The sequence below is a fragment of the Lynx canadensis genome, chromosome C2 (genome assembly GCF_007474595.2).
Source record: "Lynx canadensis isolate LIC74 chromosome C2, mLynCan4.pri.v2, whole genome shotgun sequence".
Lineage (NCBI taxonomy): Eukaryota > Metazoa > Chordata > Mammalia > Carnivora > Felidae > Lynx > Lynx canadensis.
The window spans coordinates 140,154,504-140,179,339 of record NC_044311.2 but is presented as its reverse complement, the minus strand read 5'-3'; the positions used below and the strand labels follow the sequence as shown (position 1 = coordinate 140,179,339).

The window sequence follows — 24,836 nt, the reverse complement described above, 5'->3', positions numbered from 1 at the left end:
ATCATTCTGGTGGGGGATGCTGATAATGGGGGAGGGTATGTGGGAAATCTCTGTGACCTTCTGCTTAATTTTGCTGTGAACCTAAAATTGCCCTCAGAAAAACCCCCAAGATCGAGCAACAAAATTAAAACAAACCAAAAGAAGACCGAGAGAAAGATCACAGAAAAGAGCAGCCAAAAAAGAGTGAGAGGAAATGGGAGAGAATTAGGAGCAAAGGTGTTTACAGCGTCACATGCCCAAAGAAGAGGACTGAGAATTTCTCCTGCAGTCAGCAATTATGAGGGCATTGACCCCTTGGACAACAGAGAAAGCAAGCCTCCACCCAACTTTTAGAAAAAATGTAGACACTTGTGTTCCATACTTAACAAGGTATAAAACTAGGGCATGGGATAGAAACAAATACTGACGTGATTACAAACATCAGCGGCCGGATGCTGGAAGGAATAGCAGTGGTTAATACTGCACAGTGAGTGCTTGGGAGCTGGTTTCATTATCTCCCTGATGGCAAGAATCCCTGCCCTGAGGCAGCATGGGGCGGTTTGTCAGGAGGCCTGGAGGGGAAACACAGGAGTCCCTCAACCTCCCTTCTATTCTCCGTGCTCCTACTGGGCTCCCCCTCTCCCCACGTGTCATAATCCCTCTTACTATGACACTATACACAGTTTTGTCAGGCCAGCATCCATGGGGACTTGGTGCTTTGGGACATCTTACCATTGTTTCTTTCCACCCACCCTCATTCTGAATTCAAGGGAAGGTTGAGGAGGTGTGGAGGCACACTTCCTGAAACGAGCAGTGGAGAGAAGGCTGGGTTTAAATTGAGTGACTTCTCACAACATCTCAGATTTGGTATTTCTGTGTTGGATGGGTTATTTTTCTTCCTGGGTGTGGAGAAGATGCTGGAAAGTGTGCCCACACTCTGCAATTTAGAGAAAAGAAGGGGGAAAAAAAGTCTTTCGTTTCCTGAACCACATAGATTCCCAAGTGTCTCTCCTATAAATTTTAAACTGTGGGTAGAATTTAAGGTCTTTAACTAATGGGATTCTTATGACTTGTCCCTCAATTATTATCTCCTCAGATCACTTTCTGGAATAAGCCTCATGTCGACATTCCATTCTGATATGTATATAAGCACACTCATGGCTTGTGTTCAAACCACATCCCTTTCCAGCCAGATAAACCTATTCAGAGAAACCCACAGTGTTTCCCCAGCATGCAGCCTTCATTACTGTCCCAAAGTGACATCTTTCTTCAGGTACATTATAACAAAACTTTCTTCCAAGAAAAACAAACAAAAACCTCTCACTAGCCTCACCTGGTTCTAATTACTACAAGCAGGAATATCTTTCACATTCTTTACTCTCGTATGATTTAACATCACTAAGGTGGTTCTACATATCAATTAAATGAAGTTCATCGGCAATCAGTAAATTATTAATACTTTCATTTTTTTTTAAATTTTTTTTTTTCAACGTTTATTTATTTTTGGGACAGAGAGAGACAGAGCATGAACGGGGGAGGGGCAGAGAGAGAGGGAGACACAGAATCGGAAACAGGCTCCAGGCTGTGAGCCATCAGCCCAGAGCCCGACGTGGGGCTCGACTCACGGACCGGACCGCGAGATCATGACCTGGCTGAAGTCGGATGCTTAACCGACTGCACCACCCAGTCGCCCCTAATACTTTCATTTTTAAAAGCACATTTATTATCAACTCAATGGTTGGCGTCTTTATTGAATGACAATTAGCAATTTTATAAAGAATTAGATAATATAAAAATGGTATTTTTTTTGTACATGAAATTTCCTTGGGGGAGGAGCTAGCATCTAACAAACATTTGCTAGGATCAGTGAAGAAGGGACAGGCACCAATTAGTCTATAAGCATGGAATCATAACACCTACAACTTGGGGAGAACTTAGAGATAATTCGCAGCTCTGTTCCTCCCTCCGTTCTCCCCTTTCTCATGTCACAGTTAAAGATGATAGATAATGAGACCCAAACGGTGAAATGACTTACTCAAGGTCACATGGCTGGATAAGAAAAGAGCCTGGAAGGGACACTAGTGGAGTCCCCAAAATGGATCCTCTGCATTGGCTGGGAATAGGTTTGCCTTTCTGTATACACCTTGACCCAAACTATTACCTGATTTTCCCCCATGGATCCCTTGCCTGGGATGACGACACTTAACATGTCCTAATTAAAGAGAGAGTGGGAAAGGTAAGAACTCTCCATTGTGTTGCAGGGAACTCTGCCATCTCACTCAACATCTTGGATCTGGGGCAATACAGCCCAGAAGAGAGGATACTGAAAGAATTTAGGCAAGATTCAATGATTCCTCCATTTGGTCACTGCTCTCCAGGACACTCCTAACGATAATGATACTGTATTAATTGTTCACATTTATTAAGCACTACTTATGCCTGGCACTGTGCAAAGCCCATCATAGGTGTCACCTAATAAACAGCTTTGGGAAGAGGGGCTATTATTATCTTATAGATTGGAAGAAAGACTTAAGAAAACTAAGTCCCCGATTCAGGACTAGGCCACTACGAAATAATTGAGCCAGGTTTACACCCAAGTTATTTGGACTTCCGAGACCCATGTTCTTAACTGCTAAGGTATCTGAAAAGATGGACTCCAGTGGAATGTGTTTCTCTCTTTTCATAGGATGGAAAAAAAAAAGAGATATTATCATGGGTATTATCACTTAATCTCTATCATGATAATGGCATCTTCATGTGTTTGATTTCTGTTTGAGATTTTGCATGTTCTCCACAACAACCCAGTGACGGAGCTGGGGAGAGGTAAAGTTATGCATATCTCTAACTGACAGATATCAGTCTGAACTTGAGAAACTCCAGATGCCAAGTCAATGGAAATATGTCATTTTTCTGTATGGTTAACATTCAGGGTAACCTGGGTGACCAGCTGGGTAGGTGTAAGCAGCCTGGCTACATGGGAAGCACGTTGTTGAAATCGTGACTGGCTATGATAGGGTCTTACCTATGTCTTGTTCTTTTTTTTTTTAAATTTTTTTTTTCAACATTTATTTATTTTTGGGACAGAGAGAGACAGAGCATGAACGGGGGAGGGGCAGAGAGAGAGGGAGACACAGAATCGGAAACAGGCTCCAGGCTCTGAGCCATCAGCCCAGAGCCTGACGCGGGGCTCGAACTCCCGGACCGCGAGATCGTGACCTGGCTGAAGTCGGACGCTTAACCGACTGCGCCACCCAGGCGCCCCTTTATGTCTTGTTCTTAAAGGAGACCTAGAGACTTAGCAACCTGCCCACACAGGTAGTGACCCCAAAAGATCTGTCTCCAAAGGCCCTGCTATTCCCCATTCCCTTGCTTCAGCCATTTTGCGTAATGTTTTTATTTTTGAGAGAGTGAGAGTGAGAGCGAGAGTAAAAGAGAGAGAGAGAGGAGAGGACAGAGAGAGAGAATCCCAAGCAGGCTCCACACTGTCAGTGCAAAGCCCAACGCGGGTTCAAACCCACAAAACGCGAGATCATGACCTGAGCCAAAACTAAGAGTCAGACCCTAGGTGCCCCACTATTGTTCATGTTCTAATGACCCTAAACATGTCTCCAGCTTAGATCTCTCAAAGTCCAGATCAGTTTTCTCTATTTTTAGAACATCTGTACATAGATGGGCCACACAAAATCAATTTCAGTTGATTTTAACAATGTGAAATTAAAACTGAGTCTAATATTGAACCGATTTCATTGATTCTTCACCCCATCTCATTTTTCTCCTTTAAAAAAAAATTTTTTTTTAATGTTTATTTATTCTTGAGACAGAGCGTGAACAGGGGAGGGGCAGAGAGAGAGGGAGACACAGAATCCGAAACAGGCTCCAGGCTCTGACTCAGCACAGAATCTGATGCGGGGCTCGAACCTACAAACTGTGAGATCATGACCTGAGCCGAAGTCGGATGCTTAACCGACTGAGCCACCCAGGCGTCCCCCCCCCCACTTTTTTTTTGTTACCTTCCTCCTCCTCTTCCAACCTTTCTGTCTTCCCATTACCTACTATGAAATCAACATCTACTAGAGGCCAACCGCTGTGCTAATGGTAGGGGACACAATGAGGCACAGTAACTGACAGTGCCTGGTCTCTGGAGATGTAGGTGGGGGAGACAGACCTCAATCAGGCAAAGCGAGCTTGCACTCTAGGGGAGCTTATTAACTAGGGTTTGGCTGGTTGGGGTCAGGCTTCTCTGAAGAAGTGGCACTTAGCCTGAAATCTGAAGCAAGTAGGAGAAGACAGGTGGAAAGAACAGTCTATGACGAGGAACCAGCATGTGCAAAGGTGGGCAGGTGGGGCTGTATGTAGCACTACACTTGAGAGGGAAAATGATGGAGACCCTGGAGTGCCCGCTGCTTAAATCCTTCAATGGCTTCCAGCAGCTTTCAGAATAAAAGGAGAATTTCCAACAGGGAACGAAGCCCTGTGTTTGTCATCATGCTGCCCCAGGAACTTTGCATACCCTATTCCCTCTTTGCACTTGGGTCTTCATTCTTTGTCCTCCCCACCGCCCCCCCCCCCCCGCCAACTTTGGTATTCTCTAGCATTTATTAAATATATTCCGAATATTGGGCACCATGCTAAGCTCTTTTCATTTTGTCTATTTTGACTCTCGTAACAATCGTATTAAATAAGGAAATCTGTTACGTCCATTTTACAGGTGAGGTCACTGCTATGGAGAAATTGAGTGGCAGGCTCCGAATCATGACTGGGATTCTGTGGGTGGAAAGGTGAGCTTTGGGACAGCACCCGGCTCACTCCAGCCTCAATTTGCTTAACCATTATGTGCACTGCTTCCCATATGCTTCCCTCTCACACGGTCAAAGCCTACTTATTTTTCTGTCTCTGCTAAAATGCAGTTTCCTTAGGAAACTTCCCTGCCCTTCCTGATTGGATCAAATCCTACCGTTGCAAGCTCTCATTACCCCCTTCCTCTCAGGCATCCCAGTTGGGATATTAAACTCAATTAGTCATCACCAGTCACCAGTAGTAGACTGTGGACCCCATGAAGGCAGAAGTTTGTCTAATTTTTAGTTCACTATTATAGTCTCTTTTACCAAAAAAAGGCTTGTCAGTTATTAAATGCTCAATAAATATTTGGCTACTAGATGAACATACAGATCGATAAATGTTTGACGAGAATGTGATTGTACTGTAAGTTTTTTTTTTAACCTAATAACTTAGTTCCTTTAGGCTGCTATAACGAAGTACCAGATACCAGGTGGCTTACAAACAACAGAAATCTATTTCTCACATACTGCGGGCCAGAAGTCTAAGATCGGGATGTCGGCATGATCAGCTTTTAGCAAGGGTCCTCCTCTGGGTTGCAGACAGCCAACTTTTCATGGTATCCTCACGTGGCAGAATGAGAGCTGGTTGCTTCTCTGGCCTCTTTTTATATATACGTACATAGATGGGCCACACAAAAATCAATTTCAGTTGATTTAAAAAATGTGAAATTAAAATTGAGTCTAAAATTGAGCTGATTTCATTGATCCTTCACCCCATCTCATGTTTCTCCTTTTTTAAAAAAATTCTTTTTAATGTTTATTTATTCTTGAGACAGAGACAGAGCATGAACAGGGGAGGGGCAGAGAGAGAGGGAGACACAGAATCCGAAACAGGCTCCAGGATCTGACTCAGCACAGAGTCCGACGCGGGGCTCGAACCTACAAACTGTGAGATCATGACCTGAGCCGAAGTCGGACGCTTAACCGACTGAGCCACCCAGGCGCACCCCCCCACTTTTTTTTTAATACCTTCCTCCTTCTCTTCCAACCTTTCTGTCTTCCCATTACCTATTAATGGTATTAATCCCCTTCATGAGGGTTCCGCCCTTATGACATAATCCCCTTCCAAAGGCTCCACCTCCAAAATGCCATCACATTCGGATTAGGGCTTCAACATATAAATTTGTGGGAACACAAACATTCAGTCCATAGCACCCAACAGTATCTTTTTCAAGTCACTGGTACTTTTAAGCTTCAGTATCTCCATATGCCCATCTCATTGCCCAGTGCTCTATTTTCATTATCTCCTTCAATTGCACACTGGAGGAAGTGAGGGTAGGAGTGAGGTCCAAAACACTGACACAGGCCACCCAGTTGGTCAGTGGCAGAACAGAAGATGGTTCCATGTCTGCCTGCATCTAAAGCCATTACAACACTGCCATGTGACCTCCGCTCTTGTGACCATCTTTGCGAGTAACCAGTCTATTGCGGCAGCATTACTTACGGCGCCTTTGCATTTATTGTAGGGATTTCATAATTATTTGATGGATTCATATTTCGTTTACTTTGAGGTGGGTTTGATTTTTTTAACAGCACAAAGTATGATACACATTCTTTTTTTTATTAAAAAAAATTTTTTTAATGTTTATTTTTGAGAGCGAGAGAGACTGAGCGTGAGCGGGGGAGGGGCAGAGAGCGAGGGAGACACAGAATCCGAAGCAGGCTCCGGGCTCCGAGCTGCCAGCCCAGAGCCTGACACGGGGCTTGAACTCATGAACCGTGAGATCATGATCTGAGCCGAAGTCGGATGCTCAACCACCCAGGTGCCCCTATGATACACATTTTTATGTACCTGTCTCCAAAGGTCCCGCTATTATTATTGTCTGTTACCTCAACGTAGTTGTGCGTAAAAAATTCGGAAGTTTTTGGCTCGTGGCCAAACTGACAATGGCAATATTTGAGTTTTTAGTAGTAGAGTCTCTTACCTGCTTATTTGCCAAGAGAGTATTTCTGCCATTGAACCAAAAAAGAAAAACATGACTTAAAAGTATTCTTTGGGGGCTCCTGGGTGGCTCAGTCGGTTGAGTGTCCACCTCTTGATTTTGGCTCGGGTCATAATCCCAGGGTCATGGGATCAAACCCTGTGTTGGGCTCCACACTGAGCATGGAGCCTGCTTGAGATTTGCTCTCTCTCTCTCTGTGCTCCTCTACCCTGCTTATGTGCATGCTCTCTCTCTCTCTCTCTCTCAAATAAATTTAAAAAATTAAAGAAAGCATTCTTTGCATTTCGGTTAATTTTTCTTGAATTACAGATAGAAAAAGATAGAAGCCACTGCAGCCCTTTGTCTTTAGCCCTAGTCCTCAAGCCCTCTTTTGAATTTTTTTTAATGTTTATTTACTTTTGAGGGAGAGAGAGAGACAGAGAGAGAGGGAGAGCACGCTCGCGCACACAAGTTGGGGAGGGACAGAGAGAGAAGGAGACGCGGAATCCTAAGCAGGCTCCAGGCTCCGAGCTGTCAGCGCAGAGCCCGCCGTGGGGCTAGAACTCTCAGAGAGCAAGATCATGACCTGGGCCGAAGTTGGACGCTCAACCGACTGAGCCACCCAGGCGCCCCTCAAGGCCCTCCTCTGAAGTACGGAGTTCAGTATGTCCTCCAACATAAGGCAGATAAATAGAAGTGCGTGTAGCAAACGGACTGTTTATTATTTATTTGGTGTTTATATCCCGAACATATTTTAATGTTTTGCATAATCAAGTTCTTAATGCTATACTTAGCATTCGATACTCAAAACAACTTTTCCTACCAGCATCTCAACTGTGTTCTTTCATCTTTAAGATCTTTGGGAGAGGGTTGGAGAACACAAATGAACTTGATGTACCTTGCTCTGGCAAAAACTGGATGAGGTGGACAAGGAACAGAATGATGCCTTTTTGCTCCCAAAGATTTAAGAATTCCACTGTGTTCTTGGATCCATCCTCTTTAAACCAGGTGGACAGTGTTAGTCTTTCCAGAATGCTTTTTTTTTTTTTTTTTTGGCCCTGATGAAAAGTAGCTCAAATTAACCTTTAGTTTTGCCACTAAAAACACTGTAAGTGACAACATTCTGACCACCATGTAAGCCAAGGTTTATGTTTCTTTGGAAAAGTCAAGAGAGGGCATATTTTCTCATATGATAGGCTTTAAAACTCTGTCATCTCACCGAATTTTTAAGGCTTGCCTTGTGCCTTATAGATGTAAATACTCCTGCGAATTAGAACACTCTGCGAAAATATTTTTTTTCCTGGAAGTGTAATACTATAAAGAAAGCCAAGCTGTTGGTTCCCTGAAGGGCTCGGAATCATCTCAGGTGCAGAAGTTCAAATGCTTGTCTGCTGGCTTGGAGCCAGTGAACACAATGGCTGGCAACAGTGGAGACTTTGAAAATGCCCCGTGGGGAGGGATGCTGTTTAGCAAGCAGCATGCAGGATTAGAGTCCTGGTGGTGGGAGTGGCCATCCTCATCAGTCCTTCCTAGGATAGGGACTAAACATCCTGGAGTACTGAAAATCAGAAGTGAGGATATACGGTTCATTCCAGAAGTAACATCTCTGTTTCCTAGAGACACTCTTAGATGAGCCACCTAATGCCTCTGGAACCTCAGTTCCTAATATATAGAAAATGGGTCTGAGGTAGGATTTTATTTTATTTTTTTTATTAAAAAATTTTTTTTAACATTTATTCATTTTTGAGAGACAGAGAGAGACAGAGCATGAGCAGGGAAGGGGCAGAGAGAGGGAGATACAGAATCCAAAGCAGGCTCCAGGCCCTGAGCTGTCAGCACAAAGTTGAGGTAGGTGATTTTAAAGGCACTTTCCCGGCACCTGGGTGGCTCATGGTTCCTGAGTTCAAGCCCCGCCTCAGGCTCTCTGCTGTCATCCCAGAGCCTGCTTGGATCCTCTGACCTCCTCTCTCTGCCCCTCCCCTTCTTGCCCCCAGCCACTAAACACACACACATGCACACACACACACACACACACACACACACACCACACCTCTGACCTCCTCTCTCTGCCCCTCCCCTTCTGGCCCCCAGCCACTAAACACACTCACACACACGCACACACGCACATACACACACACCACACCTCTCATGAACTGTCTAAAATATATTTAATTTTATCCTGGTAAGTCAAGATGTAGAAAGGGATATTGGGAGATAGAAGAAAGAGATGCCTTTTGAGCGGCATTTGAGTTGGGGTTTTGAGTTGAGTGGAAGTTGTTTGAGTTGAGGTGAAGTTGTTTCTTCTCTCTTCTGATCTTCCTCTTACCTCTTTTCTATACTCTCTTCTCTTCCTTCTGCATTTAAAAGCTCCAACTTGTTAGCTGAGTTTCTTGATTAAGAAAAAGTGGCTGGTATTTAGCCTAATCTTCCACAGCATTTTTCAACGAGGAGCACTTTGGCTTTTGGCCTAACTTGACCGCGGTCTTTGTCAATAGTGGACAATTGAAGAGAACTTGGCTTTCTGCTGTCAAGGCTCCTCTGGAAACATCAAAAAATAAAGACTCAGCTGGTACTTGGACCAAGTCTGACAGGTCCAGGGTTTTTTTCTCATCCCCTGTAGTCGGAGAAAACGCGATGGAAATAACAATGGAAGATTCGTGGCAGTGGAACTCTCTCTAGTGTTAACCTCAAAAGTCTTAGTTAAGTAAAACTCATGATAAATATTAAAATGTTTCAGAAAAATATGGAAGCAGCTACACGTAGCAGATTGTTCACCTGGGTAGTAGGTATATGGTTATTTGCTAGCCTATGTCTTCTGTATGACTGAGATGTTTCACATTTATTTCACACGCGTTTCAAAATTTCATTCTTAGACCCCCCCAAAATTAACGAAAAACTTAACTCTATCTTTATAAATAAGGAGCCAAAGTGAATTAACTCGGTATCCTCTCATCCTCATGCTAACTTGCAGGCTCTTTAAAACAGTCAAGTAGATAAAAATCTCTCTGCTTTATTACTGGCTCCTTCTGTCACCTGATCCAAGTGAAATTATTATTATCGAAACAGGCTTCATTTTATGGACAGCGAGGTGAGGCTTCATAGGGATTTTTCAGTTGCTTAGAAGGACATAAAATTAACCTTTCTCAAACAAACAAAACACACCCATTTCTGTGTTTAAGAAAATAATATCGATGGGGGGGCCTGGGTGGCTCGGTTGTTAAGCATCTGACTTTGGCTCAGGTCATGATCTCACGGTATGTGAGTTCGAGTCCCATATCAGGTGACCTCAAGCCCCGCCTCGGGTGAGCCACGCTTCTCTCTCTCTCTCTCTCTCTCTCTCTCTCTCTCTCTCTCTCTCTGCCCCTCCTGGGATTCTCTCTCTTTCTCTACCCCTCACTCACTTGCACACCTCTCTCTCTCTAAAAAAGGAAAAAAGAATACTGATGACCAAAAAAATTTGGTGTATTAGTCAGAACTTGCGAGGAAGGGGTGGGTTACCTAAAACCTGGTTTCAGGGCCCAGGCATATTCTTTGCATTCACACATTAAGTTAATGTTTCCTAACTGAGCAGAGGACCGTAGTCTAAACCAGTGCTTCTCAGACTAATGGACATCTGAATTAACAGAAGATCATGTTCAAATGAGATTCTGATGGAGGAGGTCTGAGGTGGGGCTGAAGGTCTGCATTCCTAACAAGCTACTGGGTGATGGTGATGCTGTTGATCCATGGACCACACTGAATTAGCATGGCAATATTCGAGTGTTTTTCGAATGTATTTCTTTTTTAATTAATTAAAAATGTTTATTTATTTCGAGGGGGGGATGAGGGAGGGGAGGGGCAGAGAGAGAGGATCTCAAGCAGGCTCTGCACTGTCAGCGTGGGGCCGGATGTGGGGCTCGATCTCACAACTGTGAGTCCTAAGGTGACATCAAGGGTTGGATGCTTAATTGACTGAGCCACCCAGGTGCTCCTCAAGTGTATTTTTGCTACTGAAATAACAAATGGCAGGAGGAGGAAGTTTACCACGTAAACTTTGAATACTAGAATTAGGCCATGAATTCTCAGTGGGTGCAATATTGCCCCCAAGGGGGGACAATTCTTTTGTTGGTGGTAAAAAAGCTTAAACAGATATACAGTCTAGCTGACCTGGAACAGCAGGGCTTTGAACTGCATGACTTCACTTATACATGGATTTTTTTCCCCAGTAAATACAGTACGGTAAGTGTATTTTCTCTTCCTTATGGTTTCTCAATAACATTTTCTTTGCTCTAGCTTACTGCTTTGTAAGAATACAGTATATAATACACACAGCATGCAAAATATGTGTTAATATACTGTTTGTGTTATCCATAGGCTTCTGGTCAAAAGCATGAGGCACCTGGATGGCTCAGCCGGTTAAGTGGCCGACTTCCGCTCAGGTCGTGATCTCGAGGTCCGGGAGTTCGAGCCCCGCGTCGGGCTCTGTGCTGGTAGCTAGGAACCTGGAGCCTGCTTCTGTTTCTGTGTCTCCCTCTCTCTCTGCCCCTCCCTATTCGCACCCTGTCTCTCTCTGCCTTTCAAAAATGAATAAATGTTAAAAAGGGGCGTCTGGGTGGCTCAGTCGGTTAAGCGTCTGACTTCAGCTCAGGTCACGATCTCGCGGTCCGTGAGTTCGAGCCCCGCGTCGGGCTCTGGGCTGATGGCTCACAGCCTGGAGCCTGCTTCCGATTCTGTGTCTCCCTCGCTCTCTGTCCCTCCCCCGTTCATACTCTGTCTCTCTCTGTCTCAAAAATAAATAAACGTTAAAAAAAATTAAAAAAAAAAACAAAAATGAATAAATGTTAAAAAAATTTAAAAGTGGGGCGCCTGGGTGGCGCAGTCGGTTAAGCGTCCGACTTCAGCCAGGTCACAATCTCGTGGTCCGTGAGTTCGAGCCCCGCATTGGGCTCTGGGCTGATGGCTCAGAGCCTGGAGCCTGTTTCCGATTCTGTGTCTCCCTCTCTCTCTGCCCCTCCCCCGTTCATGCTCTGTCTCTCTCTGTCCCAAAAATAAATAAACGTTGAAAAAAAAATTAAAAAAAAAATTTAAAAGAAAGCAGGCTATTAGGAGTTAAGTTTTGGGGGGGATTAAAAGTTATATGTGGATTTTCAAGTACGTGAGAGGTTGGTGCCGTAACCCCCTTGTTGTTCAAGGGTCAACTCTGTATCAGTGACACTAAAACGTCATGGAGGGGGCCACCTGGCTGGCTCAGTTTGTAGAGCATGCAACTCTTGATCTCGGGGTTGTGAATTTGAGCCCCACATTGGGTGTGGAAATTACTTAAAAATAAAATCTTAAAAATAAAATGTCATGGGGGTGGGTACTAGGAAAAAGTCTAAAAAAGCTACTCAGGGAAGATATAGAACCACTGCTCTAAACTATTATAAAAGCTCATGAAAGTGTCACAAGTAAAAAACAAAAAAAGTCAGCCAGCCTGTCTGTTTATAAATACTCAGTTACCAACATTTGAGATATCTGTTATATATTACTACCTGGCTTCTCAAATTCTCATTGACAAACATGATGGAAATTTTTTATTGAAGAGAACACTGAATTGAATTTTCCAGCTTGTCAAAGCATCTAAATACTGTAGATTGCAAAGGAAAGGGATGAGAATAAATACACGATGATTATCAGAGATGACTTATACCAACAGGAAAATTAACCTAAGTTGAATAAAAAAACACAATCAGGTTACAAATAAGTCAAAAGTTTAAAACTAGAATTGCAAATACACTCCCTTCTTTCAACGTTTTAAAGGTGCACTACATTCTATTTTTTTTAAAAACAATGTTTATTTTTGAGAGAGAGAGAGAGAGAGAGAGGATGTGCACATGTGAGCAAGCAAGGGAGGGGTAGAGAGATTGGGAGACAGAGGATCCGAAGCAGGCTCTGAGCTCAGCGCAGAGCCTGATGCTGGGCTCAAACCCATGAACCTTGAGATCATGACCTGAACTGAAGTCGGTCGCTTAACTGACTGAGCCACCCAGGCGCCCTTTCAATGTTCACTATCTTCTAAGTGCATTTCTTTATACTCCTAATCTATTTTATGTGTAATTATTTTTCTAAGAGTGAGATAATATGTGTCCCTTTAGTTGTTACACACTTGATGCAGAAAATGTTCTAATTAAAAACACATAATTCCCCTTAACTATGGATTTGCACTAAACTACCTCCCATGCCCAAATGGCTGTGCTGCCCACCCACGGCGTAGCAAAGAGGCCTGGTGCCTTCTGCTATGTAACAGAGCCCAGTGAAGGCAAGTGATGTTATCTCCATGTGAAGTAAAGTGAGAAATCATCCAACTGTGGCCGGAACTAGACCCACAAGGGTCAGAGTATGAACAGGCAACTCCCAGTAACAAAAACTGATCTCATTGAGTATACCCATTAGTGTGCTAAATGCCTATGTATTAACTGCTTTAATTGTCCCCAGATGCTACAAGGTATTATAATGGCTCCAATTTTTTATGATTAATTAGAAGGATGAGGTGCAAATAAACTAATAAAAGTCAAGGGCTAAAAAGTGGAGAGGAGGGATTTGAACAAAGGCAGCTTATCTCTGGAGCTGTGCTATCTCACTGGCATTTCACGTTGGTTGTATCCAACTAATTTGGGGTGGCTTTACGTGGTCAGGACCCAGCTTGCCTTCTCTCTGGGGCATGTCAAGTTTGCTGGGAAGAGGCAGGCAAGTGTCATGACCAAGGGAGTAGGAATAAGGTATCCTTTCAAAAGGCCAGCCAGACTGGTCAGAATTGTTTTTAAAAACAGCTTTGTTGGGGCGCCTGGGTGGCGCAGTCGGTTAGGCGTCCGACTTAAGCCAGGTCACGATCTCTCGGTCCGTGAGTTCGAGCCCCACGTCGGGCTCTGGGCTGATGGCTCAGAGCCTGGAGCCTGTTTCCAATTCTGTGTCTCCCTCTCTCTCTGCCCCTCCCCTGGTCATGCTCTGTCTCTCTCTGTCCCAAAAATAAATAAACGTTGAAAAAAAATTAAAAAAAAAAACCCAGCTTTGTTAAGGTATAAGTCCCATGCTATACAATCTACCCATTTAAAGTGTAAATTCAGTGTTGTTCAGTATATTTATAGGGATGTGAAACCATCGCCATATCTAATTTTAGAACATCTTATTTTGACTGTCACAACTGTTACCCATAGATACATCTATATAAAACAGAAAACAAATTTTCAATAAACAATACTTGTCTTCAAAAAAATTTTTAAAAAGAACGTTTTGGTCTTTTCCTAAAAGAAACCTAGTACCCATTACATTCACCCTCAGTCTCAACCCCTTTCCTCCAGTCCTAATCAACCACTAACCTACTTGCTGTCTCTATAGAGTTTCCTGTTCTGAACACTCAATACAAATTGAACCCTACACTATGTCATCTTTTCTGATGGGCTTCTTTTACTTCGCATGTTTTCTAGACTCATCCATGTTGTAGCATGTATCAGTACTTTATTCCTTTTCACTGATGAATAATATTCTGTCATATGGATTCACTACATTTTGGTTTTCATCCATTAGTTGTTGGACTTTTGGGCTGTTTCCACTTTTTGGCTATTATGGCTAATGCTGCTATGAATATTCAGGTACAGCTTTTTGTTTGGATGTATGTTTTCATTTCTCTTGGTATATGCCTACGAGTTGAATTGCTAGGTTACACGATAACTGTACATTCAACATTTCAAGGAACTGCCAGACTGTTTTTCAAAGCAGCTGTACCACTTTCCATTCACACCAGCAGTGCCTGAAGGTTCCAGTATCTCCATATCCTCATCAGCACTTGTTAACAACTGCCTTTTTAATTATAGCCAACCTAATGGGTGTGAAGTAATAACTCACTTGGTTTAGATGTGCTTTCCCTGATGGTTAGTGATGTCGCTTTCACGCCTGCTGGCTATTTGCATATCTTCTTTGATAAATGTCTATTCAAATGTTTTGCCCACTTTTAATTTAGATTGGTTGCCCCTTTTTTGTTATTGAGTTGTGTTTTTTATATGTTCTGGATACAGGTTTCTTGTCGGATATAAGATTTGCAATTTTTTTTCCCATTCTGTGGAAATCTAATCACTTTCTTGATGCTTTGTGCAGAAAGTTTGATGTAGTGAAATTTATTTTTTCTATTTTTACTTACGCTTTTTTTTTTTTAAATCTAAGAAACCACTGCCTAACTCAAGGTCAAAATGGTTTACTCTTAAATTTTTTTCTAAGAGTTTTGTAATTTTCCCTCTTTCATTTAGGTTTATAATCCATTGAATTAACTTTGTGTATATGTTGTGAAGAAGTCATATAACTTTTGTGTATGTTGTCTGATATGGGAAATATATCTCAGAAATAAACTCTGTTCTTTTCATGTGGATATCTGGTTGTCCCAGAAATATATATTGAAGATATTGTTCTCTCCCTATTATGTCTTGGTACATTTGTCAAAAATCAATTGACCATAAACGTAAAGGTTCATTTGTGGACTCTCAATTTTTCCATCATTCTATGTTTATCTGTAAGCCAGTGACACATCATCTTAAATACTGTAGCTTTATAGTTAAATTTTGAAAGCAGGAAGCATGCTTCTTCAAACTTTATTCTTCATTTTTTTAAGATTTTTTTTTGTTTTTCTAATTTCTTTGCAATTTTATATGAATTTTACGATCAGCTTGTCCATTTTTTCAAATGCCAACTGGGATTTTGATAGGAATTATATTGCATCTTTTAATCAGTTTGGGGAGTATTACCATCTTGACAATATTAAGTTTTCTGATCCATGAATATAGAATATCTTTCCATTTTTTTAGGTCTTTATTTTCAATGATGTTTTGTAGTTTTCAGTGTACAAGTCTTGCGCTTCCTTTGCTAAATTTATACCTAAATAATTTACTCTTTTTGATGCTGTTGTAAACGGTATTGTTTTCTTAATTTTATTTTCAGAACTTTCAATGCCAGTCTATAGAAATACCATAGATTTTTGTATATTGATCTTGTATCCTGCAACCTTCTTGTACTCTGATTAGTTCTAATACATTTTTAATGGATTCCTTAGGATTTTCTATGTACAAAATCATGTCATCTTCAAATAGAGATAGTTTTGCTTCTTTTTTTTTTTCAATACGGATACTTATTTGCTCTTTTTTTAATGGAATGCTTCATGAATTTGTGTCTAATCCTGGTTCAGGGGCCATGCTAATCTTCATTGTATTGTTCCAATTTTAGTATATGTGCTGCTGAAGTGAGCACTTTTATTTCCTTTTCATGCCTAATTGTCCGGATATGACATTCAGTACAATGTTAAATAGAAGTGAAAGAGTGGACATCCTTTTCTTTCTTGTTCCTCACTTAAGGGCAAGTATTCAGTCTTTTAGCATCATGTATGATGTTATCTGTGGATGGTTGAGCAAGTTCCCTTCCATTCCTGATTTGTTGAGCGTATTGATGAAGAAAGCATGTTGGATTTCATCAAATGCTTTTTCTGCATCTGTTGAGATTATCATGTGTTTTTTTTTGTCATTTATTCTATATATAGTGTATTACATTGATTAATATTCATATATTACACCACCCTTGAATTTCTGGGATAAATTTGGTCCTGGCATACAATCTTTTTATATTGCTGGATTCGGTTTGCTAGTATTTTGTTGAAGATTTTTTACATCTATATTCATAAGGGATTTTGGTCTACAGTTTGTTTTTTTTCCTTGTGATATATTTTTCTGGTTTTGGTATCAGATTATTCTGGCCTCATAACATGAATTAAAAGTGTTCCTGCCTCTCCAATATTTTGGAAGAGTTTGTAAAGAAAATTTTAAATTACTAATTTTATCTCTTTACTTATTATTGGCCTATTCAGATTTTTAATTTTTTTCTTGAGTTAGTTTGGGCAGTTTGTGTCTTTCTAGGAACTTGTACATTTCATCTAAGTTATCTGATTTGTTGGCATACAGTTGTTCATAGCTTTCCTTAAAATCTAACTTATTACTAGAAGGTTGGGAGTAACGTGCCCTCTTTTATTCCTGATTTTAGTAATTTGTGTTTTCTCTCTTTTTTCTTGGTCAGCTTAGCTAAAGGTTTGTTGATTTTGTTTATCTTTTCAAATAACTGACTTTTGGATTCATTTTCTCTGTTGTTTTTTCTGTTCACTATTTCATTGATCCCTGTTCTAATTTCCTCATTTCCCTCCTTTTGCTGCCTTTGGGTTTCGTTTGCTCTTTCTTATTCTAGTTCCTTAAGGCATAATGGTAGCTATTGCTTTGAAATCTTTTTAAATGTAGGCATTTACAGATATACATTTAGGAAGGAATGTGGACTTTCATTTGGTATAAAGAAAGTCTAATAGTTGACCCAAAACCTACCAGTGGGATTGAGTTACAATTGTACTTGGGTGCCTTTGCTTAGATTCTGATTCTGTGGCACAGAAGCAACCAAAATACACAAGTTTAAATATATCAACTCCAGTAGGCTTGTGTTTCAGTGGTGACAATTATTCAGAGTTCGTATACTTTTTTTAATTTTGAAGGGCCATTTATTTGATGACAATTGTGAAACGTTCCCAAACCTGTCACATGTAGTAAGTCTGCGGTCTGAGAAAGCGTTACTGGCATTTGCAAGCATTGCAGAAATTTAATAAACTGTCGCCAAACCATTTGCTTGTTCGAATGCCAAGGTTTCCTTCCCCACATCACATGCAGTGTCCTGCTGCCAACACTTATCAAAATACTCCCACAGTTGTCACAGAGAACTGTTCAGGGAGTTTCTATTTCTTTCTCTAGTTGTCCCTGTATTTCACTGCCTTTGCCACTTCTACTTGGGGATTCATTTGAACAACCTGAATGCTGTCAGTACGCGGAGCAGTTGAGTATCAAATCACGGACTGAAAACCTAAGCATGGCTGAGATATAGCTACAGATATTGACATATAGGGTGCAGCGAGACTGGGAAGGACAACTCATGCTTTGCTCTCTATGGGTTTGAATTTTTATAGAGACGTTATGTTGTTTGTGTAATGTAAAACAGCAATAAAAGCATTAAGAACATTTGAGAGGGAATCTAGAGGAAAACACTAAGGAAAGTCTGGATAGAACAACTCATTCTAATTGCAGATATGCAATTAGGTAGTACAAGCATCTATAATAGGATTGAGAGATATAATCCAGCGCTTTGAAACAGAGATTGACAAATTACTGGCTCTGAGTTTGCATTTCCTCTGAGTACTCCAACAGATAAGTGCCAGACTCAAACAGGTAAATGCCAGGCCACATTTAAAAAGCTCTTGCATACGAAGCGGGAAAGGAGGAAGATGAGAGGGTGTGACTTTGGACCCCATTCACCAATTCAAAGATGCATGAAAGTGTAGCCTTTTACCACTACGATAATACCTGCAACTGTCATCTGGAACAAACACATCTCTGCTTTGTCTTGTTCGTTAATGGCTTTGATGGACATTTTGGCAGAGTACCTATCAAAATTTCAAACACATATACCCTGGATCAAACAATTTCACTGCTAGGAACCTCTTCTGAAGAAATATACCAGTGCACAGATTTTAGATAGCAGATGCTCACTGCAGCAAAATAGTTCAAATATCCTGAGTGTACTTCAGAGAGAGTATGTTTAAGTAAATTATGGTCCAACTGTCCCAAGGTCATAGGGCTAAGAAGTAGAGATCTGGGATCTAATACATGCTTTTACTTCCTCACGTAAATACATTTCATGAGTTAGTCAGTGGGTGTGGGTGGTTTTGGGGCATTCAGGACTCAGCTTGTGTGTTCTTCCCAGGGCAGGTCAAGATTGGATGGTGGGGAGAGGAGGAGGGACAGGCAAGTGTCATGGCCAAGGAATAAGGAATAAGACAGGGGAAAGTCAAAAGTTTAAAACATCAATAAAAAGTGGGAAAAAAAGAAGTTATGCATAATTAGGGAGAGGAATTCTGGAGGAAAGTATTTCACTTCACCAAAGAGCATCACTTTAGCTAATTTTCACCCTCAGGAGCCATCCTGAAAGATGCTAAGTGAACTGGAAGGCACTCACTCTGAAACCGGATGGAGGAAGGAAGGAGGAGCTTAATTCTGGAGAATATATCTGTCCCTTTTCATCAAAGAAAATCCATATTAACATGTGTTTGAGGGATTAGTACATCTTTGAAGTCCTAAGCAAATGGGAAGAGAATTCTTGCAGTGTTCCCAGAACTATGAAATGAAGGGTTTGGTGTGACTGTTGCAGGGTGGGATGATTCAGAGCATTTTAAGGAGCACATGCCAATTTCAGAAGTCCTGGCATTTTCCACATGCCCTGGTGTTTCCAGTTTTCCCAGATGCTACCCTAGCATTCTGTATGACCTTGAGCCAAATACCAATCTTTCTGTGAATCATCTTCTCCATCTAGTAAATGAGGTGGGTGGAATAAATGATCCATACACTCCCTTCAACTTGTGATTCAATGTCTCATCTTCAAGACTTACTGAATCATTAACATTTTAAATCAGCATTACTTGGTATTTATTAATGAAGGTTAGAAGCAAAAAATGTACTTTCCTAACACAATTCTTACATGCACGCACACACACACACACACACACACACACACATTTGTCAAATGAAATAGAAAATATTACCTAAAAAAAACCCTTTCACTTTGGTGATTTGTATCTCTGGTCCTCTCTTGTTTACTAGTAACAAAGAACGGATTTTCTTGTGGTGTGAGGAAGAAAGGAATGGTTTAAAGGAGGAATGCTAGCAGAAGGAGTGGGCGATACGTATATTTTTATATTCAACTGCATTTCATTTCTCCAGAAGCCCATGGATACTCTCTCTCTCTCTCTCTCTCTCTCTCCCTCCACTGCTGCCTCAAAGTAAAGGTACCAATTTGCCCCATGGTATCACACTAACAGAAAGAAAAGCCTTGAGTTGCACCTGATTTTTCCTGTGTTCTTATAATCTCAGGAGTTGTGTGTTTGTCTGTACCTTTCAGGCCACGTGGATGTGGAGGGTGTTGAGCCCTGCTATGAGATCATTGACAGAAATGTTTGTGTGTGATTATTCTGTAGTAAGTGTAAAATGCATAGCAAGTGCTTCTTTAATTATTTGATTTCTTAAATACAGCTCGTTTTGAGTGCTTCATAGGTGTCTAAATACAGGGGGGTGTCATGACCGAGAGCCCCAGATACTGAACTCTGAAATCCACCACGTTTGCTCCGAGGGCACACCTCCCACCAGCTGCTCCCAGCCGGGAGGCTGAGTGTGGCCGGCCTGCCCCTGGGAGACTGGGAGCCCTCTAGTGGTAGGCTTGGGCTTAAGAAGTCCCCCTTCCTTTCTTGGTCTTGACCAGGCTTCCTTATCCTGCTTGGAGGGGGGGGGGGGGGGTCAGGAATGCTTCCAATGTCTCTTCCTTTCCCTTCGATTTCACGTGGAGCCAGTCTTCCCCTCTTCTCTCACTGGTATGGAGCCCAAATGAAATCTTTGCATATTTAACTCTGTCTTGGTGCCCATCCTCAAGAGAACCGTACGAACAGATTGACGTTGATTCAAAGCACAGCTTTGCAAGGCAAAGAACTATGTGTTTGGTATGTTACATTTTAGGTCGTAAAGGGGGAGGAAATAAGTTTATACATTTGGGTTAGCTGATAGAGGCACCCAGAACTCTCAAGGATACACAAAAAATTAGTAACAGTGATAGCCTGTGTGAGGTTTTGGGGATGAATGGGGATAAGAACTGGGAGAGAAACTTTTCAAGGTATACCTTATATATTTTCTCGAGTTTTCAAGCAAATAAATGTATAACAATTTGAAAACGTAAAATCAAATATTTTCATTAAAAAAAACACATGAATTTGAGAGAAAAACAAAGCATGACTTTTGGAGATGGATCTGAGCTGGAGTCCATTATCAGCTAGTGATCTTGGGAAAATAACCAGTTTTGGGAGGGTAACCGAGCTATTGGATTCTAGATGTCAGTGAGTTATTTTTCTCCTTGAATTCGATAACCTCATTCGCCGGATCCCAAGAAGGCATACAATGCCCACCGGATTGCCACTGGGCTTGGCCATTGAAATTGCTGGGGCTAGGGGACCATGAGGCCGAGAGCTAGTGAGCCTGAGAAGATTTCAAGAACCAGTGCACTGAGCAGACCAAACTCTCCCTTCCCTCCGCCAGGTAACCAGGCTGGTCCCAGGCTGGTCCCAGGCTGGTGAGGGGTGGCCGGGGGGCCGTCTGGATTCCGGAATGAAATTGCTGAACCACAGCTTGCCTGTAGCATTGCAATGTGAGCAAACTTCTGTGGTTGAAAACTGTGGTTTATTCCCCCAACTTTTCATTTTGAAAAATTTCAGAATACACTCGAAAGAGTAATATGCTCAGCACCTCACTTAGCCTCATCAGGTGTTGACATTTTGCCACATTTGCTGAATTTCTCTTGCTTCCTCTCCAGATATAAAGCCCTCCATTTTTACTGAGCCATTAGAGAATTAGCTATAGGCAGGAGGATACTCACTCCTAAATATTCCCACATCCTACGAACATGGATTTCCTCCTTCATGACCATAATTCTGTTATCAAATCCAAGAAATACAACATTGATACAATAATATTTACTATACAGTTCATATTCAAATTTGTCATACTAATGTCCTCGGAATTTTTTTCTTTCAAATCCCAAACCCGAGCAAGGATCATACATGGCCATTCATTGCCTATCTCTTTAGGCTCCCTTAATTTAGAACAGCTCCCGAACTTTTTTGGTTCCTCTGTCGTGGAACCGATATTTTTGAAGAGCTTAGGCCAGTTGTTTTGTAGAATGTGTCATTTTCTGGATATATCTGATTTCTTTTCCTCGCGGTTCTTTAGAATCAGGTTAGACATTTATACTACATGGGTGATGTTTATATCACAACCAGGAGGCACAAATAGTGTCAGATGGTCCCATTTTGGGTGATGATAATTTTGACCACTTTGGTAAGGTGGTGTGCGGTAGATTTCTCCACTGAAATTTCCTTTATCCCTTTGGGGGATAACCTCTGGGGTGATAGACACCAGGAGAATATCTTGATCTTGGAAAAATGTTCCCCAATGCTGTTAGCATCCACAGGTGACTCATTTCTGAAACAATTATTACACTGGTAGATGCAGAGTGGTGATTTTTCCCCATTCTGTTGTTCTACCCTCTGGATTTTGTAAAGAAAACTTCCTCTCTGCTCCCATTTATTTTTTCGTATCGCTATGAAGTGGATTTTTAACATATACAATAATGTTAGACTCCTTTATCAGTATTCTTTTAAACGGTCCTAAATTTGTACAACGAAAACCCTTGTCAGGCTGGATCCTGCACCCTTTCAGCATGTTTCTGCCTGTCTTTGAGTATTTTCTTGCTTTCTGACACAATAAGATGTTCTATCTAGGCCGACCTTTGATAGTTACTGCCACAGACCTGATGACTCTTTTTGTTTGGGAGAGAGACCGAGAGAGTGAGGCTAAGACTTGGGGAGAAAGTTGGTAAAGAAGGAGGTGAGAAAGGAGATTTAGTGTAAGGAAATATTTTGGGGGAGTTCTTGATCTACTGTGGGTAGCTCTCCCAGGTTCTCCAAACCTGCATTTCCTCTTCTGGAAAATAAAGATTATTATGTGCCTATTGAAGGAGTAGGTTGCAAGAATTAATAAACCTGATTGATTGGCATATGTTCAACACCTGTTGGACATTACCGTTACTAACATCCTTCCAAGTTAATTTCTGTGATACTTGTGACTTCCAATTATCCTCCCAATGTGACATATATAGGATTCAACTTGCTTAAATTTATGTTCTGAGGTTTTGTTCAAATATGGCTCTAAAATGTTCTGAAGGCAACTAGATGGGGTTCAAGTCCAAAGGGACTGATAAAACAAAGATCTTTCAAGAGAGTAATTGTATGCAAGCTTAAGGAGAAAGCAAAAGACACACACATCATACATACGTGTGTATCTATATTTCATAGTTTGAAATTGTATCTTAAATGAGAAGTGGCCTAGTAAAATTTGACTGGCATTATCAAAGCTCTACTGCTTACTTACATTTCTTCCCCTCTCCACCCCTCCCATTTCTTATTTTAATTTTTTTTATGTTTATTTTTGAGAGAGAGAGAGAGAGACAGAGTGAGCAGGGGAGGGGCAAAGAGAGGGCCACGCAGAATGGGAAGCAGGCTCCAGGCTCTGGGCTGTCAGCACAGAGCCCAGTGGGGGGCTCGAACCCACAAACCTTGAGATCATGACTTGAGCTTAAGTTGGATGCTCAACCGACTGAGCCACCCAGGTGCCCCTGCATTTCTTATTTTAAAACCAAAGATAATTACACTCCCTGAGCCGTTGGGAATATAAAATTCAGGCCACGGAGACACATCTATGGAGGCAGGGAGTCTCTGTTGTCTTCCAGTTTTATAAGTGACATACAACACTTTCAGTTTAAGGCGTACAGCACAAAGACTTAAAATACATTCATACAGCACGAGGATTAGCACAATGAGTTAACACGAGTCGCTTCACTGTGTTTGTGATGAGAACTTTCAAGATTTACTTTTTTTAAGCAACTTTCAAATACACCATACAGTACTGTTAATTATAGTCGTCATGCTGTACATAGCTCCCAAGTGCTGATTTGTCTTATAACTGGGAGTTTGTGATTCGTGACCACATTCACCCAGTTTCCCAAGGGAAGGCACGGAGCCCAGCCTGGTATTTGTTCCTTAGCAAGTACCGCCCCCTGGTGGTGATATGTTCCCATGGCAAGTCAGAACCCAGCGGCGGGGGGGGGGAGCGGGGGGGGCGGGGGGGGGAAAGGACATGGGTTGAATTTGTGAACTTAACAAGCCTTAAGTAAAGCCACAGCATTCGACAACTTTGAATAAAAAGCATTATCATACTTACCATCTACGGAATGCTTCCTTCAATGGCAATAACATCCTGGGGTATAACAACGGTATTAGACGCTGCTCTGGAACTGCCCCCATTCAACACGTACCTACTGAGCTCGTACTGTGTGCCATGCATCGTTCCGGGCCCTTGGGATGAGACAAAAATTCCACCCCAGTGAGATGGGGAAACTGAAGGGCTCCATAGAACTCTTTTTCTTCCTTTTCCTGCTTCTATTTCCCCCTCTGCTATTCTTGCTAGGACCTGCACCCCCATTTTACACATGCCTTATAATGCAAATAGTGGATGTCGTCCTTGTAAGGGACTTCTTTAGAATAGATAACTTTTTTTTTTATCCTATTCTATCCTAGTCTGGTGAGAATGACCAGAGGAAGCTATCATACAGTATTCCAGACCACCTGCGCTAGACATCTGGACACCAAGATACCCTGGCTTGAAGGAGTAAGACCTGGACCCTCATCTTTGTTCTCACTGGTTCCTGGATGCCTAAGAGGACACCTACACCCGACCACCGACTGTCCTCAGTGAAAAACCCCAGACCCCAAGCAAAGACGAGGCTCTCTCTTTTCCTTTGAATCCCCTCGACGCTGTCTGTGATCGTACTCTCTCTGTACCTTCAATAAACTCTGTTTTCGCCTCCTGCACGCATCCAGGGACCCTCTTAAGTACCCCCTTAAGACTCTGGGTCCGCAGAACGGCCTGCCAGCATCACCGGGATGCCTTTTTACATGCTCTTTATATTCTCTGTATACTACACAAACGAATCTAACTTGTAAAGAGCTATACGAATTATAGAGTTCCCTTCAATGGCTCAATAAATGGAGAACCCTGGCGCAGATCACCCTTACAAAACCGAGAGTTAAGATGCCATTAGCTTGACCGGCCGGGCAGACCACGAAAGCAAATCCACAGAAGCTGTCTTTGCCCAGTTTTTCTCCCCAGAAATATTCTTTGCGGGGAGCAAGGGTTTCTCCCAGCCTTTCGGGCTCGAACTCGCGGAGGGAGGAGGGTGATGGCGCGGGTCGGACTCTGCGACCCCAAAGAGGACGCCCGTCTCCCTGCACAGCCCCCGGGGGTGGCGGACCCGTCGCCCTGCGGTCCAGCACCTCTCGGTCACCCTCTGCGCCCCTGGAACGTACCCCAGCTCCAGACCTCCTGACCTGCCGCCACTAATACTCAGCGAGACGCAAACGCGC

General features: G+C 42.1%; 1 long non-coding RNA gene and 1 other non-coding gene across 2 annotated transcripts; both read right to left on the bottom strand.

Annotated features, from left to right (window-relative positions):
* Positions 1 to 8,893: 8,893 nt before the first annotated feature.
* Positions 8,894 to 24,812, bottom strand: LOC115523742. The gene is made up of 3 exons (XR_003971828.1): positions 24,780 to 24,812; positions 23,635 to 23,768; positions 8,894 to 9,277 (listed from the first exon to the last, which is right to left on the bottom strand). It is a non-coding gene; the product is annotated as an uncharacterized LOC115523742 (long non-coding RNA).
* LOC115524309 lies at positions 15,882 to 15,988 on the bottom strand. The gene has a single exon (XR_003972022.1). It is a non-coding gene; the product is annotated as a U6 spliceosomal RNA (small nuclear RNA).
* Positions 24,813 to 24,836: the final 24 nt, after the last annotated feature.